Here is a 22455-nt window from a genome sequence, read left to right as displayed (position 1 = left end):
AATATGCTTTTATCGCACTACTTCAGCACAGCTCTCTGAGTTATTCTCTGCAGAAATCCATTGGATATTACAAGACCAGCAAAGGGAAGAGGACTAGGGCACAGCAACTTGGCACATTAGCAATGTTTATTCAAGAATAATGTTATTATTAGGTTGGCAATTCAAATGAATGGGGCCAGTCAACTTGCATTCACTAGCCTGAAGAAACGGATGTAGGTAATCCCTGATCTAAGCGTGATTACTAAATTGTGGCATACTAGGAACGTTAAAGAATTCTGAGTGCTCATATTGCAACAGTTCTCCAAATGTCAGGCAGGATGGCCCAGATATCTGTGAAGAATTATGCATGTCCTCATTCCCAGGCAATACGAAAGCTGGTATTCCACTGATTAAGAAATGCGTGTATAATACGTCCAACTCTATGTTATTTTATCAAAAATGGTCAAACAAATATGTTTTCGTTCTCTGAGGAGATTACTTCCATGCAAATTCCTTTATTTACCAGACTCGTAGTCTGCTTGGACATGTTCTGGACTCTTGAGTTAGTACTACATCGCTTTCTGATTAAAAAGGTAGTGCTATACAGAGTAGTTCAAGCATACTGCATTACATGGATTAAGAACTGCCTAACTGTCAGGCCCACAAAAGCAATCACCAAAGGGAATTGCCCTCAAATGGAGATGCTTCTACTGAAGCTCTGCAGGAACCGGTGCTCAGCCGTAACACTGCAATGTTTTCTTCCGCTGAAAAAAATGCAGATGAGAAAAGATGGGCAGAAGGGTAACTAAGGAAGAGGGCAGGACAGTTGTACAAAACAACCTGGAGTGTGTAGTAAAATAGATCCCTGTTAAACAAAATATCTATTAGTACATTCAGAGTAAAACTACCTGTGCAGAAGTAGGAAATAAAAACGAAGCGAAAGCTTTTCGCCCCAGACATTTGGATGCTATTCAGAAGCAGGCTGCTGTTCTCTACAGAGGATGTTGGGATCATGGAAAAAAATCAGTGAATTACAGCTGTGAGGCTGTGGAGGCTAACGCTGGAAGTAGCAACAGTGAAACAGCATATAGTAGGAGGCAGGAGACTTTTCCTCATTTGTATTGTGTGGGTGATGCTGCACAGGGCAAGGCATAAAGAAGAGCCTTAGAAACAATTCAGGGACTGAAGAAAATGGAAAGACTGTAAAGATTCAGAGTTTAGCTTATTAAAACAAGATGACAGAGTATTTAATTACAGAGCATAAGTACCACAAGTAGGAAGAAAACAGTGGTTGCTGGAGGGTTTTTTTATTATAGCAGAGAACAGCATAATGAGAAACCAGGAAAGCAAGCTAAACATATGTAATGTTAAATTGGAAATAATAGATTTTTTTTTTCCAACACTGAAGGTGATTACCTTGTGGAAAATGCCTCAAAGGGAAACACCAATTTATCTATTTTTAATATCCTTAGATTAACATTTGAATCGGGCCTGATGCTGAAACAAGCGGAAAAAAGTTAAGCCTTTTTCAATGAATGATTTCTTTTCTAGTCCTCAGAACTTTTGCACTTATTGCAGGTGATGCCTAAACATCCTGTTTCTACTCAAGCATTTATTGTGTGTGTGTTTTTAATGTAGTTTGCTTGTCTGAGTTCCCCTTTTTGAAGTCTGTTAGGTGGCAATCATAAGGGTAGGGCTTGATCTGTACTTTTAATTCAATGAACAAATTTAGTCTGATCTTCTGTGTTTTCTTTCACTTAGACAATCTTTACTATTTTGTTATGACAGGGAACTAGCAAAATGTAAAACATGGTGGGCATTTTTTTAACATGAAATTTTAAGCTATGAGTTTGCTAATACATTATTTTTTCCCAAGGGTCTTCTCAGGTGAAAAATGAAAACCTGATGGCTGTTTTGCTGTGAGATACGCTGATGCGTCTCATAGCCTATCATTTTTTGGTGCTTGGCAAAGACACTACTTTAGATAGAGGAAGGCATGGAAAATATGTAAAATTAAGACATTTAGAAAGGGATGAGGGAGAGAGCAGCCTATAATGAAGAAGAATGCAGTTTGCCATGTTTGAATTCTATGTGATGCTCAGCCTGATTATTTTTCCCTAGTGGAAGTCAGGAAGTTTTCAGATTATGTTTCAGCACATTGTGTATGCTGGAACAAGAGAAAAAGAGACACTGCCAGTAACTCATGTGCACATGACTGTGTATAATTTTTTGCAGATTCTAACCTCTTTAATTGCCTCTCTAACCACTACATCACTTCTGCTAATTATATTTGCTAAAATAATATAAATTGAAGAAAATCAGCTATAACACAGTACGTTCTAGAATATAAAGATGTAAACACAGTGGAGAGCAGCTACTTGAATCAGAGTAGTTAAGCAGTCATGGCTGAAACTCATCATTTAAGATTGATGATCGCTGTTTGTGCAACTGGAATACGAGCTGAATATACATTTGCAGCTGTTTGCATTGACTCCTTCTGGGGGTGGGAACCATAAATGCATCAGTATCTAAATACCTGGTACAGCAAAAATGAGTGTTGTGCTTTGTGCCCCTTCATGTTTTGGTTTATTGATCCTAGATTGCATAGTGTGTGGCTGCAGGAGAGCAGACAGATGGGACTTGACGCTTCTCTTTGTAGGATATTGCTCTGTGATTCAGTTAACAGTAAAGGAAACTTCTACCTAACTGATTTTTAGCTTATTGCAAAGTCTTCTTGGACTGGTGTCACAAAAACACACAAGTAAGACTTGTGCCATCTTCAGTAATTCTGTGAAAGACTGAAAAGTCAGGAAGAGTGGTTTACCATGCCATTCCTGAGAGCAGGTCTCTTCTGCTTGGAGATGGAGACAAGTGGCAGAAAAGCTCATGTTGCCACTCAGCACTGACAACCTTAGTCTGTCAACAATAATACTTAGCATTTATATAATGCTGTACTGGCATTAGTTAATTAATTCTTACACCACCACTGGGAGATGAGTCATCAAACACCTTTAGAAAGACATTCATTCTAATACCTCTGGCAATGTTGTATGCTGAAATGCACAGATTACTGGTATTCATCTCGAACAGAAGGTAGAAGATGATGTTGATATTTTACAGGTTTTTTAAAACTAAAAATACGAACTAATGTAAAAAATTACCAGAAACTTAATAATGAAAAATAGATGTTTATGCCTTTTAATATTGATTCAAATCCACCTTGTGTCAGTAGTGAATAAAAGGGAATTCCACCAGATAACCAGTTAATTTCAAATGAAAACTCAAGAGATAGTAACTGGTGTCAAATGAAAACCCACCAATGCACTTGCAGTAAAACAGCATCTCCTTTGGATTGCTAACATGGAGGGAAAAGCACTGAAAATGAAAGAAATGTGATTTTCTTACCTTGACAGCTGGGCCTCCCAGACAGCATTGAAAGATGCTGTTATTCTGTCACAGCAAAGCAACACTGCTTGCCAGAGCAAACCCTGCTGCAGCTGTGGGAATTTGTTTTTTCCCCACTTAGGAAGGACCATTTTTAGGGTGGGGACAGGTTCATGTTGGTGAGGACTCATGCTCACTTGTAGTGGGCACAGCCACAGCACTATCCTTGTCAGGTTGAAGTTTATCCTTGCACTTTTCCCTTTTGGTAGATGAAAGCTGATGACAGGCTTGCTGAGGAGCGTTTTCTCTGCTGTCATCCTGGTCCCTGCTCCTCCTAGAGCGCCCCACAGCTCCAGGGCTACTGGCCATGCCTGGGCTCTGATGGGGTATCAGCAGCACAGCCTCCGAGCATGTCTTGCTGGTGACAAAGAGAGGGGCAGAGTGCTTACCCCAGTGCTATTTCTAATGGAGACAGGTGTAGCATATACAGTAAAAGGCTGGAAACACCAAAGTACTGTCAAGCTACAAATGAATGAAGTCTCCTTTTAGGTTCACGCAGAACGCCTCACTTCCTAGCCTGGTAATTACTGCTGACTCTTTCTACTTCAAAGCAGTCTGCTTTCTCTCCAATCCAGGTATGCAACACAAACTGGTAACTTTCCCATGAGTACTATAGCTACAAATGAAGGAGAAGGACCTTTCAGAAGGGGAGGTGCCATGACATCTGCGTCAGCCAAACAGGGTGCTGTTTGTTGTGCATGGACTTTGTACATGCACACAGAATTACAGCCATCTTCTGGTACTTCTATTTCTGCTGTAGGCCACTGACTTTTACAGAGAAGGAATCACTTCTCTGGAATTAAACTATTCAGAAAACACATTGCTTACATTCCTGATTAAAATAATTAATCTTAAAATGAATACATTGCATTAGGAGTCATATATCCACACAATTTTTGGTTGATTTACTTGTTTGCTGCAAGGACTACTGAACCCAAACTACATCAAAAGTACCTATCCTTCCCCAAAAAAACACCTAAGTTTTACATTACACAGTCTATCAAAATACTTAACATACATAGCATCATAATCTTTCACTCTACATGTAATGGTACCAAGCATGTAAAACCCAACCTTGGCAGTTCCTAAAATATTGATGTTTTCTATACATCATGTATATGTATATATGTACACCAAATCAGTTTAATAGTTCTTTTAATACATAGGCTATTGATTATATATTTTGTATTGTTATAGGTATGCTCATAATAAAAACATATATGTTGCAATTGATATTTTTCTGGATTGTCACAGGTATATTTTGGTTCATGTAAAACGAGAGTACACATAAGAGTTGTTTCTCATTTTGATATATGTAAGATGATAAAAAACCCCACAGTATGCAAGTAATCTATATCTGTTTTTTTCCACCACAGAAATATAACTCAAGTGCCAACATACTTAGAGCATTGACACACACACACCCCTGCATTCTGTGGCAAAGATTTAATGTTTGTGATAATGTGATTAATGCATATGATATCTGACTTTTTAAAGCTTAAAAAGTAGCCTGTAAAAATTCAGTAATTGTCTTTATTTGAATTCGGGTTGCTTTGTTCTCTGTGTTAACTTTAAAATAAATTCAGTAAGTTCTTTAATGAGGTGTTTTCGAAATGCTTTTCAGCCAAACACCTCAGGTTTTACTTGCATACATTCAGAAGCAGCCAGCAATGCTATACTCTCATGACAGGTATGTGATTTGATTAACAAGCGTGATTTAAGTCTGAACTTTTCAACAGTTTATGAAAAAGCAGGTGAAAAAGTATTCTGGAAAACATTTCCACAGCATGTCTACAAACAGGCTTCAGATTTTTTGAGAGACTATCTTATCCTAAAGGATGTCCATAGCAAAAGCCAACCGACACTATTTATATAAACTTTTTTTCCCAAGTGTTGCACTACTTTGTGCGTTTTGACACACTAGTCTCTATTACTTATATTTATTATTTTTAAAAAAAAGGTGTTGAAGACAACTCTACCACCTTATTTAGGAATATTTTCCAGTTTCAGTTGCAAACAGAACATGATTGATACCACATAGCTTTTTTCCTCAAGGAATGCCAATTTGTCCCTGGTGAAGCCAGCAGTGTCTGCCAGCTCCCTGCTCAGCACAGGAGTAGCCGAAGGGCTGGGATGGATCCGTTGGTAATGCAACATGTGGACTGTTGGGAGAACTCAAACGAAGCCAGGAAGTATGGTCAAGATAAAGCTTTTAATGATGTTTGCCTCATTACAGTTATGAAGCCTGCCTGCTGTGTCTTCCCCATCATTTACTCAAATTGCTAAGTTGTTTTCAAGTTCTTCCTACTATTAAGGAGAATGAAGCTGACTGTTGGCTGGCTAGAAATCTTTGCTGCTCAATCTTCATTCATTAAAAGCTGTCATGAGCCGTGGTCAGGCACAATTGAGGTGCTTAAAATTTATACCATACCTACAAAGTAAAGGATAGTTTAAATGCTTTAGAAAAGACTGGTTTATTTTAGTTGTTCAAGGCAGCCAGTGCAGAACCTGATGATATATCCTATGACAAAAGAACAGAGTTTTGGTGTAATATGAACAAAATGGAGTGCAGAATCATTTTACTGTGCCAACTTGAGCTCCTGATATGAAGTGTTCTAAAAATTGCTGTGGTCTTATTAGCTTCAGCACAGCTATTCCTAGAGAGCATATAAGGGCATATGTAACTTGATTTTTTCTCAAAATCCAGTGAAGGTTGAAACTATTTGCTGACACCTTTCCCTAACCACACTTGAGAAAAAACGTGCCGTGTGAGGATGTTTGTGCAATAGTGGTGTGAATGTTCCACAAAATCATAAAATAACTCTCTGTTTAGTTCTTTGCTCCTTTCCTCTGCCTGTACACTATTATCAGGTCTATGTAGTACCTAATTCTTTAACTTCCATGTGTTTGCTTCTAATACCTCCTGCAATAAACTTTCAGAATGCTATTTATCTCATATGTATACATGTACATACAAAGCTTTTACAGCATGAATTAAGTTGTGGGTAGTTGACAGTATTTTCTTGGATGGTTCAAGAGAGAAAGTCTGGAGCAAGGAAGACTGACCCTCAGTGGAGAGGGAACAGGTTAGGAAACACTTAAGCAATCTGTAGCATCTTTCATATAAGGAGAAGCTGAGCGTGCTGGGATTGTTCCACCTGGAGAAGAGAAGGCTCCTATTCATGTGTATGTCCCATTCAAGTCCCATCCACGTGATGGAAGAGGAGGAATATTTTTCTCAGTAGTGTCCATTGACAGGACAAGAGGCAATGGGCATCAATTAAGACATATGAAATTCCATCTGAAAACAAGAAAACACTTTTTCATGGTGAAGGTGATCAAATACTGAACCAGGTTGCCAAAGAGAGACTATGGAGACTCCATCCCTAGACATACTCAAAACTTGATGGTTCATGGTCCTGGGCAACTTGGTGTAGGTGACTGTGCTTGAGTGAAATAGGGGTGGATTAGATGTTCTGCAAGGGTCCCTGCCAACCTAAAAGCTTATCTGATTCTGTGAAGATTAACCAGTCAACATCTCTGGCATTTGGTGGTAAGTAGGAAATATTGTTCGCAGTATCAGGGCTTTCAAAAGCTGTCTCAGACCCTCAAACAAAGCAAATACTCACATTCAGCTGTTTCCTTGCATTTTCATTTTGCTTTGGTGATACTCACTAGAATATCTCCCTTTCCTTCCTCTCTTTCTGATAAGAAACTGGACAACGAAGCCTAAGAGATGTTGACAGTGGCTGTAAAGGTCAGAGTAGGCAGGGTAGTGTGAACGTTAGAACAAAGTCCTTGGGCCTGGCATGGCACAAACTGTTGCTGGGTCTGGGTGGAACAACAGCTATCACACACTCTCAGAAGCCTCATCCAGCATGACCTCCATGCCGTGCCTCACTGGGATCATGTAACAAACCCAGCCAGGCATTCCTCCTTCATGGGCATATTTAGTGTGTCATGTCTTCACTTCTCCAATGTATGCTATTCACTTCCTCATCCTTGAAGGGACTTGCAGAGATCAATGGTTCTTCTGCTAAACCTCTGTGCCTCTGAATTCCTCACTGGCCAGTAGAGATTCAGATAAAGCTGAAGAAGTCCAAGTAAACAGTCTTTCCCAGTGCTGGTGGGAAAGAGAAAAGAAATCCATTTTTGGAAAACGTGAAACGTAGTATGAAAAGCTCTGTAAGATGACATATGCCTTGAGACTAGATCTACATTTAAAACTGAGATGATTAATCACCATTTGATATTTCAGAGTCCAAGATGCCCATACAGAAAATCCTTTTTCAGCTGTTATCTATCTGTCTCAAAGGAGCTTACTTTTTATCAGCGATGTTCTCCAGATGCTGGAGTTGTGCTTCTGAGTGTGGCATGCAGTGCCTGACATTCGCACTGTGCTTAGCAGCTAGATTCTCACAAGAAGGAGAAAAGACCTGGATCCCAGTTCCTACATCAGTAGGAAGTAAAATGCCTCTTTGGAAAAGCAGTAGGAAATGAAACTTCTATGGTTTTGTATCCTGAATGGTCACTGGGGCAAGGACAGGCACCCAGACTTTTTTTTCTTGTAGGTAAGTGCTCAAACCAAAGACTAAAGTGTCAGGTGATTCTTGCTCATACTGGATGGTCCATTGAATACTTTGTTTATCTGTGTGATCCAGAACAATTTCTGCAGAAAGGACTGTGATTACTTGTACACATACACACACGTACAGTTCAGTATGTATTCTGATCTAAACCACTTAAACATGTGGGAGGTACAACTTCACATCACATTAGTCAGAAGAAGAAAATGAGCACACATGTGCCAAAAAAATAATATGAGTGCTCTAACAAATGAGCACTCATATTATTTTTGGTAAATGGTGAAAAACCTATGGTCTCCAGAGGAAAAGAAAGATAATGTGCTACTCAGTTTAGAAAAGCAAAGGTTTCAACGTCTCACTCGGGAAGGACTGCACCCATGACATAACAAGAAATAATGTTCCAGTTTGGAAAGAAGGCACACAGGTTAAACAGAAGGTGTGTTGTAAACTTCTCTTTGCCCTCTGTTTTTTCCACTGCATAGCAAATGGTTTAACAGTCAAGGTGCTGATTTCTGCAGAGCCCATTCATAAGCACGTTCTGTACAGAGAATTAGTCATGAACTTGTATCTCACTACTGCAATTCTACTGTAATTCTTACTAAATGTAATGGGAGGGCTTGAAATAGAAAAGGATTAAGTCTTCATTAGATCTCAGAGCAGTTTGGATAACTGTCATGTGATTCCTCTCAGGCTAAGATTTCATGAGAAAAATGAGATGAATCCACAACTTACTGTAGCCAAAAAGGGGCAGTCTTGCTCCCCTCCCTGTCCCACTGCATTATCCTCCTCTGCTCCAGTGCTTATGCTGTGTAAGACCAGCATGTTGTTTCCTTCCATAAGCGGTTTTAACTCACCAATAAAGTAGCAAATTAACAAAGAAAAAGACATGGACTATTTTTCTGCCTCAGTAGTGAGTTGGATTGGCTTAGAGAGGGCTGAAAGTTAAAGCCAGTGGAAGGAAGGAACACGCCTGGGCTCCTGAGATCAGGAGGGGGGAAAGGAGGAAAGGGGTATGGGTAGCAGGAACTGAAAATAAGAGAAGAGCAGCTCTCCCCCTTTTTATAAAATACGCCATTAGACCGTTACTGAAATACTCTGCTTTCTACGTCAGCTATGTGCACAGCCCATCTTCTACCAGAAGTTAAGTTTTTCAGAGGAATGTTCCTAAATGTAAATTTAGATGGTGACACTATGCTCAGTGCAGCTATGGACCTGCACCACAGCTCAGGTCTCAAGTTCATTGAGCTTTGACTGGTTTCTTAGTCTCAATCAAACACCAAATTCAGAACGACACTTCCGTTGGAGGGCTTTGTTCCTGCTGAAGCTCTTCAAAAGACATTGTGAGTCTCTAAATCCAGGACCATATCTTATAATTTTGTCTTATGCATTTGACTCTTCAGTTAGGACATATGACTCTTTCATTAATGCATTTCAGTGTGACTGTTGCTTTTAGTGGTAAAGTCATCCAGCCATGGGTCTGCTGCTTCATAGTTTTAACTTCAGAACATGGGGGCTATTACTTATTTCTGACTCATTTTTTCCTGCTTAAATGACAAGATCACAATATAAGGTTCTTCTTACTGCTCTCTGAGGACTTTTTATGCTCTCTTCCCAGTGACCTTTAAAAATTTCCTGTGAGTACTTATGTCACAGCTGCCGATCAGAATATTGTGGGGAGAGTAATATCCTTTATTAGATCAACTCATCACTACAGTGGGAAAAAAAATGAGCAAACTTTAAGCTCAGCTATCCTTTTATCCAAAAGCTAGTATGTTTTTTCCAGCTCCAGTTTGCTCTGATAAAAGCTGTAACTTCTCTATACAAAATGCCTGGCAGATTTCCTTAGGTCAGCACATCCAAGCTGACATTGCAATTATTATTGAAGTATTCAGCAGAGTCTCCTAAACCTGATCAAGAATAAAGTAGTTCATTCCAGAGGTGTATTGTGTTTCTGAATCTCCAACCAAGTGTTTCTGGGTAGGTCGGAACTCAAATTCACACTTCTCTTACGTATCATCAGACCCACCTCACCTCCTCACCAGGGATGGTCAACCTGTGCATGAAGACAAACAGGTCCATTACCCTGCCTTCAACTCAAGACAGGGTTAATTTGTCCATAACCTTTTTCCCCTAGTGCCAATACAAACACTAGATCCAAAGCATAACCAGTAGTATGCATTGAATCACAAGGCTTGTTAATTAATCCATGGTGGTTCTATCACACATGAGGTCGTGAGCTGATGCATTACCTGGCGAACTTCTCGTCACCAAGGTATCTCAGCTTTCAGGTGTTCAGTGCCACAGCAGGGCAAAACATAAGTGGTCCATGTATTGACTCTTCTGCAATACAGTTTGTGTGCCTTGGAACTAGTCACAACACTTCATCCCTGGGATCACACACTAGCAAACATGGTGTATGAAATGTACTTTCGGAAATCACAGTACGATTTCCACACACCACTCAAACAATCCCCATTTAGCTCACACTGGGCTGAGTACGGTCGTGGGAAACTAATAGTCATGGCTGAGATAAGGCATATACAGCACCTAATGTAATTTCTAAAGTTGCACCTAACCAGGAGAAATCTGGAGAAACCATTTTTCTGCAGCAAAGAAACTGAAAAAAAGGTTTCTGTAACAGGTGTAAGAAGCAGTGTTCTTCAGAAATATTCCAATAATTATTTTTGTAGGCAACAAAAAGCCATGCTTATTCAGAAGTAACCTTACAAAAAGGTTCAAAAACGCACATTAAAGCATGCTATCCTTTTCATTAATTTTCACAAGAACATGTAATCTTATCTGCAGTATGTGCCCTCAGTGGCTACTTCACACTGGTCTCTCAGAACTCTACTGGAGACCTTTTCCACTGTTTTCAACAGGTTCCTGCCATTTACAAAGAATCCTTTGCATTGCACTAAAACATATGCAACTTGATAGTTTGGATTATAAAGAAGTACCTTGGTCAGTACCTGTTACTATGTTATGTTTTGATTTAAAAACTAAAACCATACAAAATGAGTATTTTGTGGCACATATACAGGAATTATGCCCTCTTCCATTTACAGTTTTCTTATTGACTTGGAAAATACAAAATCATCACTAAAAATTTTCAGCCATACAAAGCATGCTGAGATGGTATGTAATGGAAATGCTGAACTAGTGGGCACTGAGTTATTTGAATTTTTCACTAACTTGGAGTAGTCAAACAGTAGGTGTACTGAGGCCAACAAGGAGTCATGACTTTCCAAATACAGATGGCTGGTTTTCCGTTTTCATTTAATATACAGCAATAAACAGCAGTTTTCTCATCACTTTTCTTCTGCAGGCCTACATAATTCACTTTCTCCTTAACATTAATCTTTACCCTTTCTACCCAGATTTAGCTCTGCCCAGAGACTAAATTCCACAAGGGGATGAAGATTGAGTAGAGAGTTGCTGTTAATGCTCAGCTTGCACTTAAAGTAAGAGTTAACTCTACCAACCACACATCAAGTTTTGGAACTTTTCTGACTTTGAAAAGAACCAGGATCATACCAGGAAATCAGTGAAGGCTCAGCTAATAGTGAAAAAATTGGTCAGAAGGACTTATATGATGGATGATATGCACAGACTTAGGAATAAAGAAAAAAGAAGATACAGACATGTTCACCCTCTTCTTCACTCCTCTCCTCCATGATGATGCTCCTACAGTGCTCTTGTTCCAGTATCTGCATTCCAGAAGAATAACAAAAATTTTGTAAAGAGCCATGAGAATGGTAAAGAATTAGAAAACTTTTGTATAATAGAAGGCTGGAGTAGCTCGGTCCATTTAACTTACTGAAAGAAAGGAGGAAGGTACAGGAACATAGCCTTGAAAGAAAGGAGGAAGGTACAGGAACATAGCCTGTAAATACCTATAAAAGAAACATTAGAAAAGACAGCTCTTCAATCTATCCCACAAATGTGTAACAGCCTTTAATGGAAGGTAAGGTTAGAGCAAACCGGTCTAGAAATAAGATGCAATTTTAAAAAGTGAAAGTAGTTAAGCACTGGAACAATTTTTAGACTGTAGAGTGGATTCTCATTTCTCACATTCTTAAATCACAGTCGGGCCTACTTATAAAATACACTTTTCTATTTTAACTACAGCTATTGAAATCAGCTACTGAAGCAAGAAATTTCCTGTATCCTGTATGGCAGACCTGATCACAAAAATCCCTTAACATCTTAACACTGGTGTATTTTTTGCTGCTACTTCCAGAGTTACTGACACAAGATAAGTGCAAGTGTATATGTTTCCAATTGCAAGGAATATTTAACCCTCATCATCAGCCTCTTTGTTAGGACTTCTGTACGGAGATGCATTGGAGCCTGTTGAACTGTTTATATCAGGCTGTTATGCATTGGCTGTTCTTATATGGAATAGAACACTCTAACTGAAAATGTATGCACTTTAAAATACAGCATTCATTTTTTTTAAGTTTTTCTGTACCTGAATGTTAGTGAGCCATGGGCAGAGAGAAAGCGAGCGAGCAGAGAACACATGGGAGCAATGCTAGTGGGAATGAATACTCGCACACCTTTCCTGCAGCAATTTCAGCTCCTACCCTGGAAAACCAGACGTTGCTTGTTTGCCTTCTAGTGGCTTGAGTTTAGAATAGCTTCCACCAAGAATAGGTCTAGCAAAAAAGCTGAGTGAAACTGAGAAGTTATTAGCTCACAGACACTTGCTATTATTATAACAAGTTCTGAAATGTCAAGATGCCTTTGGTGGGAAACATCTATGAAATGCCACATACTGTATTAAGAATGTGTAAGGACTAGATCAGCGGTACATGTGCATGAAGAAGCTCTAGGCAATCATGATTTGAAAAGAAAAAATGTTTTCAAAGTAGATGTGGCTTCTCTGATACCAGTGAGTTTTTCTTCAGCCAACTACGTCAGTATTTTTGGACATCTTTGGCACAGCTGTGTCTCTGAAAGAGTGGTCTCTCTGGAGCTGCTCCACTTAGTGTGGGATGGGTCCCCGCTGGCGCAAATGGGCCTACTGAATATAGCAAAAAAGACTGAGTGTGCTTGACACGTCATAACATAATTTGAAATGACCTTCACAGACTCCTCTCATTCCCTCCTGGAATATTTGAGTCTGAAGATATAAGCAGGGATTGGCACCCAAATTGCTGCAATACAGACAGACTGCAATACAGACAATCCTGCTCCTGCTGCTGCTGCTGAGGATGTAAACTCACGTGCCTCTGCTTCCTTTAATGAAGCTACAGTGATTTACGCTACTGCTACAGGGCTAGATTACAGCAATAGATGAAGCAGTAACATGAACTTACCCATCTGAACCTTTTATGGTGTGATATCTTAATGTGTAAAATACTGCTCATCTTAGTAAATGAATACTGCTGCATTAGCGTGAATGTATTTTTTTCCAAAATACACTCTTGGGTTTTAGCACTTTTTCCCTCCTTTACCTTAACTATATTTAGATTTACAGGATGGGATTTTACGTTAATAATATGCTGTTCCTTGCTGAGAGGCATAAACTCATTCAGAGATGACCTTTGTCGGCTGGGGTATCAAAGCTGCTTTCAAATCTTGCTGATCTTTCTCCTCTCCACTCTGGAGTGCTAGTGCCTGCCTCTGTGCTAGCTGGACTAAATTGGTCTGCACTCCTCTGATCCGTTCTGCTCAACATTGAAGGCTTACCAGAAATCTGTTGCTTGTATGCTGTTCTGCTAAATTTAAATGGGTCAGAAACTCTCACCATGCTGTCACAAGAGCTATTTTTAAAGTTAATACAGCTCAGAGCTGGATTAATGAGTGCACATCCCTCTAACTGTGCATGAGCTCAGTGTGGTCCAGCAGGAAATCATGCCCTTGGCAAGCACACGTGAGGAGCACCTTTCTGTGTCAATGCTAACGGCCACCTGTTCAGCTGGCCTAGTGCCCTCTCTCAACATGGCCAGACAGCTGACTTTGGGCATTCATAAAAGTAAGGAGAGGTTTAAAGCCATTCAAGGAATAACACTGTGAATGCCAGCTCTTCAGCCATTCTGCATGTGACAGCATCAGTAGCACATACCCATTTCTTCTCATCATTTGTATGTTACTAAAAGTGTATCAGAACTGTCAAGAATACAGAATTTCTGGCACATAATTCTGGCTGCCAAAAATACATATGTTCTGCACTGGGAGAAGGCAGGGGAAGAGCATGGGGAATTGGATTCTTCCTGTATCAATTTGTATTAATAATTATGTAGTCTAATTTCAAAGATCAAGAGAGTTTTTTTCTTTTTTACAGTAAGGAAAAACTTTCCATATAAATATGATGGATCTTGTTTAGATGAGATACACACCCAAGCCTTTAGTACTCATTTTGCACAAAGAAGCCCCACACAGCTGCACTGAGACAACAACCCACAGGTGACCTGCAGCTGTCTCTTGTGTGAGATGTGGCAGAAGCTATATACAACAGGAATACCTTCCCTAGTTGAAGTAAAACAATGTAAGGGTGTTCAATTACTCAATGTTTACTTATTTCAGTTTATGAATGCATCATTATTTCTTTTTGTAACAATAGCTGAACATCCAAATATCATTCAGTGTACGGTTTGTTTTGCTCTTGAAAACTACCCTCTAGAAAATTACTCTGAGAAACACAGAACAACTTTACCTTCCAATTCCATTTTCACCTCAGATAACCTTGAAAAAAAAAATAAATTTCAGTAAGTTCAGAAACCAAATGGGTTTGGATATTAAAGATCAAAAGAGATACTAAACTCCAGAGACAGAAAACAGACTCTTTAAATATGTCTCCCAAAAGGAAGTACTTGCCTGTTTATTTTCTGAAGAGTCCTTATGACCTACTAACTGATAGGTGTAAGTGGTAACAACCTGTACAGTCATTTCTGGACATGAACCCAGCTATTTTGCTGGCTTCTGACTGAACATCAGACTAAGGAAAACCAAGTTTCTTGGGAAAACAACTGTCTTAAGGAAATAAACCCAAGATTCTTTCATGTAGGGACAGGCAATCAAATGAAGAGAATTACAAGTTAAGATGGTATAAACCACCTCAAAAACTGTTAAGAAACTGAAAATAACAGTTTGACTCACCTGCATGAATGATTGGATTGTAATTTCATAAGATTTTACTTGCCAAGTTCAAGTAGAAGCATTAATACGGTATAATTTTTTCATTATTTCTTTGTGGAAGTGTCCTGTTAAAAATCTGAACTACTTGTTCACAGTTAACTATCCAGATTAACAAAATACAAGCTTCCCTTTGGTGTAATTACAAGTTACGTTATTTTACTTACACAGATATTGTCAAATCAAACTCTCTAACAAAAACACTTACGCCTGAATGGAGTCTCTTTACTCAAACTTGAATGATTCTGAGAAGAAAATTTAGTTTGTACAATAATCCAAGTTCTTCAGGGTGTCTTCTGCAAATCCTATTCTTGGTTTGCATGTGTCTCATGCTTTTGCAGTCAGTCTCTTGTTCTGACATCTGCTGACTGGAGCTGTACGTGTGTCCACAGATGTCCTTAGGGAGAAAGAGAAAGCAAGGCTATAGACGTTTCTAAGCCCAGAATACCATGATAGCAATGAAACAGAGTGAACTGGTCATTATACAATTGTGAACAGATCCTGAAGGTATTCAGCTACTCTACAATTAGGTTTTTTTCTTATTTTGAAAATTTATTCACACACACACACATACATGCCCAGTCTTGGTGAGTCACAAGTAAAGGAGCTGAAAATTTGGAATAAAGGAGAAAGAGTCACACAACATTACCAAAACACCTGTACCTTTTAGAGTTAAACCTGGCAAGAAAAATGTTGCTGTGCTTTCACTTCCCTCCCAATCAAAGAGGTTTACATTTAGGTTTTATGGGCAGAAACATTTTCTGACTGATAGAAAGATTCAGATAAGATCCTTCAATAAAGTGGGGTTACACAGTCCTGGGGTGATTATGGAAAAAGTACTGCTGAATACATGCTAATCAAATTCATGGATAATCATGATGTTTTAGAGAGAATAAGTAGGCTAGTATGTTAGACAGCTGGATATCAATAAATTCCCACTGTCTGTTTGCACCAGCTGGTAAATCTCCCACTTGAGAGATCTGGCCAGCTTGGGTCTTTTCTAGGGTGTGTTAAAATAATCTGTATTTCTGAGAATCATGATCCTTCCCAAATTGGCTTCCAGCCAAAAGCCAAGTCATAACATTGAAGAAGGCTGCTTTTTGGTTCACAAGAAGCATTATGTACCAATTTATGGGATTTTGGCTGGAAAGAAGGATGCATTGGAGGATAAACTAAAGACAAGGTAAACTCTGAACACTGGAACTAACAAAATATTCATGACCTTAATAAATTGTGTCTGATCCGCCTGTGCCTGCGTAGCCAGGAAATCAGGAAGGCCAGAAGATGAATATGTGTAAAATGTTACAGATCCCACTGTGAAAAAAGAGGCTGGAATGGATCTCAGATGTCCTTTGTCCTGGATCAAAAGGCAAAGCGTTTCCCGTTCTGTTTTTACAGTCCTGTCTATCACTGGCTGATAGCATCTCTGGGACATACCGTGAGTCCCTGTATCTTTTAACTCCCTCTTATGGCCAGACAAGAAATGTCTGCTCAGCCTGTCCACTGGGTTTTGCAGATACAGCAGAAATGAGTCAGTATCAGTGGTTTCTTCTCACCAAAGCTTGTTTGGAAAGTTAATCCCTGTCCCAGCTCTTGTGTAGGACACAAACAGGGATAGAGTGTCCTTGGAACATGAACAAGAAACACAAAGTTCCAGGAACCAATTTTTAATGGAGTTTTAAAAGTAAGATGTACTACTAGTTTCCCCCATGTAATTTTTTGTTTTCTTAAAAGTTACTGGGAAGTATTAGTGACAGGCTAAGCTGAAATGTTAGAGTTGCTCCTAAGAGCTCTGGCCCTGAAGAGCATCCAGAGAAAGGTTCCAGAACTGAAAAGAAATCTGGGAGAAAGCTTGTATGCAGATTTTACATCAGTTTTCTAGTAGCTTTAAAAAAATTATAAAAATGTATAAATACATCCAATTTTCTTTAGAAGGAATTTCCAAAGAACAAGGAGAATGATCACTACAATTGCACACCAGCAGACAACTGAAGTTTTTCCATGCAAGCATAGTATAAAATTCCCATTCTCCTATATCAGTGCATCTCATCTCTCTACACCAACACTTTTTTTGGTTTGTTTTGTTTTTATTAGATAGGACTCTATTAAAGGACTAAAGGAGTTTTTAAAATTTCTAAGCATGTTATCAATAGAACAACTGGTAAGAGAGTTAGAACATTTGGCAAAACCTGGAGGGAAAACCCAATCATTCTTGGGACATGTTTGTGCAGTTACAGTGAGCTTGCAATTGAAGTTTGGAAGAAAAAGAAAGGGCAGATCTCAGTGACCAGAAAGGATGGCTAAAACTGAGACAACCAAGGAGAATGCTGAAATCTGTTTCTTTTCTTTGGATTTGACTGAGAGCAAGTTGCTCTCCTCATAACTCCACCTGGATGCTGGGAATATATTTTTTACTTGGCTATGGGCTGCCATCTGATGGTTGTAGTTAATAATGCTGAAGGACGCATTGAATCTACTTTTTAAAAAATCTGGCTAAAAGGAAAACACACACAGGGCCTCACATAACACTGCTGGATGGATTTCAGCCGACTGGTGATTTACAGTTGAGGTTAAATTTTTGACATATTTCAGATTTACAATAGCATCACTCTAAAAGGTTTTTCACTACAGTGAAGAATGTCTAGAAAATTCCAGTGTTGCTTTACAGAACAGCTGTGACTTTAAGTTGAATTTTCCAGACTTCATGGAGCTCATGCATGTCTGGCTGTCTGAGAATTTTTCTGGAAAGGAATACAATTTCCTCTTGCTGCTAGGGTTTAGTGACCTATCATTGGCATGTCAAAGAGGGTCTCTCAGAACAGGGAGAGCATGAGGCCCCAGCTAACAGCAGCAGCCCTGTTAACAGAGGTTAGGGCTCTCTGAGAAGTAGACAAGTGTCTTCTCCTTCCCAGGCTGAAACGCAAAGTAGTCCAGTGCTGGAGAAATCGATATGAACTGTTGATGACCTTGCAGCTATAGCTAAAATCTAATGGTCTTTGTTTAACAAACCAGCTGAGAAACTAGCAGCAAATATGCAGCGTCAATGGAGCTGTCTCACGACAGTTCAGGGCGCACTACAAACCAGACTGAAGACTAGGAAGAATATTTTTGTTCATTCAACTGCATCTCCCAGCAGCACCTGTGCTTGCTACACATCAGAAAACATCCTTGGTATCAATGAACTCAAAACCTTCCCCTGTCTTTACATGTCGAGGAGTGTGTTAACTGGGAATCCTTACTCTAAGTGAAGCACTTGCACTGAAGAAATCCCTTGTCATACTATAATCTCAGAATTTAAGGAGAACTAAGAATTTTGGGATTAAATACTTTTTGGTTTGAACAACAGAAAATATCTTCATTTAAAATAAAATATAGCAAAATAGATATTGTGTTGAGTATCTAGCTGTACTGCTCAAAAGGAAAATTACCATGCTGGGGAAAAAGCCCAAACAATTGTTTCAAACATATGAAATGTGACTGTTCAGATATCAATATTCAATCAATATTCAGGTTAAATACATTATTAAGAATTATTTTGTTACAAAGTGGCTTATTACAACTCTTTTAACTTGTAATTGTTCAAATAAAATGCAGAGGGTCAATGGTTGATATCAGCACATCATATAGTCTCACTTAAGTTTTGGTGATACTTATTCATGCTAAACTCAGTTCCTCATATACTGACTGAAGAGGGACAAAATTTATGCAGTAACAGCAGAAGGTCAAGGCATAAACAATAAACACTTAAATCCTCAAAGTAGTCTTCTATAAAACAGGTGAATTTTAACCTCTCTGCATGTAAATTTGAGTAGAATTTCACACACATCTGGGTAAGTAATGTTTATCTCTAGAAGAGATGTTCATACCTTTGACCACCAGAAGGCCTCCTTACACTGGGAAAGCTGCTTCTGCAAAGCCATTATACTTTTACTCTGCTTAATTTGCGAATCATTAGGTTACAGAAAAAAAGCAATCACATTTAAAAAGTGTTTTTCTTTCCAACAACATCAAAATTTGATTTTAGATTTATAATACTTTATTAAGGGTTACATTTGAGAAATATTTTTAGTAATACATTTCTCATAGTCCTCCCCTCTCCACTGAATGCTTTTTATTACTATCTTGTATGCTTAGTGCTGGGAGTTTTCTTCAGATATCCACCTCTTGCATGTCTAGTCTTCCCTAACAGGCGCAGCCATGTCACTTGTGCTGTATTTAAGGTGAAAAAAGGCTAGAATCCTTTCACATTGTGGCCTGGAGTTTGCAGTATCTCTTTAATAACACAGATGAATGCAAAATTTCAAATAGTTGACTAAAGCAGTATATTGGAGATGGGACCAGTTCTTTGTCATATATTTTCTCTTAATGGGACAAATCTAGATCTCTGAATTTATACTGAAAGACATTTTCCTTTCATAACTTTTGTGTGAAATGGGGCTTTATAATTAAAAAGTTGGTAAGATAGGTAGATAGGACACACTCACCTCACTCTTAGAGTTATTGTTTTAGACGACTATAGTAATATTAAAAAAGAGAGAAATCTGCAGTCTCATGCATGTAGATTTCCTGTGATTTCAAAATTAACTTACCATAACACTAGCTATAAAGCAAGAAGGAAAACCGAGTATTGTCCCTGACAGCATTGCTTGCCAGGATCTTTAATCTTTCAAAATCCAGCATTCAATACAAGCCTAAGGACTGGGGTCCACATATTTTCCTAAGGAAAAATACAGAATTATTAGTTCAATTTTCAGCTTATTAAGATTGCTTAAAATAATAATTGGGAGATTTGATTTTGCAGCACATTCAATCACACATTTTTTCCCCTCATTCAGAGATTTTAAGTGTAAAAATGGATATTTTTTTTAAATGAACAGCAGCTTAGGAATGTAGGCTACAAACTTTAAATAACTTTTTAATGCCCATTGACGTTAAGCCAGATAATTATGTGAAGGTAATTTACATAATTTTGATTTTGTCACTTTATCCCAAAGCTAGTAATAAAAGAACTGCCCAATTCCTTCTCATATATATGAAAGCAGGTAACACCAGTGATTCAGCTGAGTGAAACTGTAAATTAAAATGGCTTTCTACCACATAGAGATCTATATAAACCAAATGTTCCATATCCATTCATCAGGTATTTTACAGTGTAAGCACTCATTCAATATCACACATCTAAAGGATAACATTGAAACTCAAACAACAAAAGACTGAAAAGTAGATATTTTTTCTTTCAGAATATTGTACTAAAAAATAAACATGCTCTTTACTTATTCTTTCCTGAAGCTATCAAGAAGAAGCGTGATAAACGCATTCTAGTTACCAGGTTTTTGTTCATCCACATGTGCACCCAGTACGTCCACATCTGGAAGCCACTTTTCAAACTATCCATACTAGGGTTGGAACAGCACCAGCACCAGAGCTTGAGCAGGTTTCTGAACAGACCTGGGCCCTAGGCACCAAGGCACCTCCAAATCAGTGTCAATGTGAGGCAGGTACTTCAGCTTTCCTGAATTTTGAAGTCTGTGGAAGCTGACTTTCTTAGCTCACACAGCTGACTGGTCTCATCTTGCCTCTGTGAGCATCACTCCCTTCTAGCTCCTGCTGGGTGTCAGCTGTCATACTGAACCACTAATTTGAGAATGAAAACTATGGTCTGGCTCATCGATCTTGAGAGATTACCACCCACCCACACCCCCACACCCCCTTGCAGTAATTACAGGCTCCATATTCCAGGGAAAGCATCACAGAGAGCAAAATTTCCCCTGACATCAGCACCAGACATCTCTGTTCATCAGAGAAGCATTTTGACGGCAAGGGATTTTCTATGTGCAGACTATGCAACAGATACCTGTACTACCTGTATGGTATGGGAATAAATCATCTCACTGGGTTGTTCTTAACTTGGCTGTAGGTTGTATTTGTGAACATAAGTATCTCCTGTAATTTCTCATCACCTCAGTTTCCCTGGGGTAGAATGTGTAGAATTCATTAACATTTGAAAAGCCATCTGAGATCTTAAAATGAAGGCGATGCATAAGTGTAGATCAAAGAGAACTGTGCACCAATACTGATAAAAACGAGCATACCACAGCCCAAGCTATAACCTTAAGTACACCATTAGCGTAACCTCAGTGAAATTTATCTACGTGAGTGGAGGTTGTGAAGGATGCCCAAGGACATGGCCAAGCTCTTGAGGATCTGATGGGTGTCTTCAAAGTCTCCTCAGGTATCCTCTTACTTTAATGGGAATTATTGGTGTTTACAACCTGACAGGACAGGTTTGTAGACATACAATATGCTTATAGTTTTATTTAGCATCTGTTTAAACAAAGCATTAGCACAGAAAGATCCCTGATACAGAAGGAATTAGCCAAAAGACCTTTTATCTGTAAAAAACTAGTTGAAAGGAAGAGTGGATGATGAAACCACTTTTTTGAGGTAGTTGGTAATTCATGGAATGAGATGTATAGCAACATGAAGAGCATCACAAACATGCCTAGACTAAATACAGGTATAATAATCTAATCTTTTCCTTCACTCTCTTAAGCAAACGGATATATAAGGAAACATTCTTTAAAAAAATCACCAGATAAATCTGCTTTTTCATTACCCTTTTCAGGCATATATCTCATGATTTCATCCCTTGCAAGGGAGAAGAGAGGAAGAAACTGTCAGGATGGCTAACACAATTGAGTCCTTTTCTGACCTGAGTCTTAGCAAACTGTTATTTTTAGCTTTCTCACAGCAAATGACAAATCCTTTGTCCTGTGACATAAGCCATTGTTTAAAAGGAAATCTTAACTGACTGTGACTCTGTTCTTCTCAAGTAATATAGTATTGGCCTGAAAACCTCAGGTATTTAAAGCTTCAAGTTCCATCATTCTTCTCTAAGGTTGTAACAAAATTGCAATGATGTACCCTCATACATTCTTAATTCACAGACTGAACTTGTGAGAATTAGCAGTGATCAAAGTAACTGATTAATGTGGACTCTAAGGCATGATTCCAATATAGCCTGGATGTATCCAACCGTAATGATTCTAATCCAGCTTTACCACCAAACACCTTTATTTCTGCATGCAGCAGAATTACCCTAATTATCTGCAGTTCCTTCCTTTCTTCCTTCCTTTCGTTCTTTCTTTCTTTCTTTCTCTTTCTTTCTTTCTCTTTCTTTCTTTCTTTCTCTTTCTTTCTTTCTTCTTTCTTTCTTTCTTTCTTTCTTTCTCTTTCTCTCTTTCTTTCTTTCTCTCTTTTTTTCTTTCTTTCTCTTTCTCTCTTTCTTTTCTTTCTTTCTTTCTCT

General features: G+C 38.7%; 1 long non-coding RNA gene across 1 annotated transcript in view; it reads left to right on the top strand.

Annotated features, from left to right (window-relative positions):
• LOC308066671 overlaps positions 1–22300 on the top strand; it is a 28664-nt gene extending 6364 nt beyond the window's left edge. The window contains exons 2-3 of the long non-coding RNA XR_013929248.1: positions 32–11843; positions 11878–22300. This is a non-coding gene — a long non-coding RNA (uncharacterized lncRNA). The remainder of the gene's footprint in view (positions 1–31; positions 11844–11877) is intronic.
• The last annotated feature ends 155 nt before the right edge of the window (positions 22301–22455 follow it).

Source organism: Falco punctatus (assembly GCF_963210335.1).
Source record: "Falco punctatus genome assembly, chromosome: 6".
Taxonomy (NCBI): domain Eukaryota; kingdom Metazoa; phylum Chordata; class Aves; order Falconiformes; family Falconidae; genus Falco; species Falco punctatus.
This window is presented reverse-complemented; position numbering and strand designations above follow the sequence as displayed.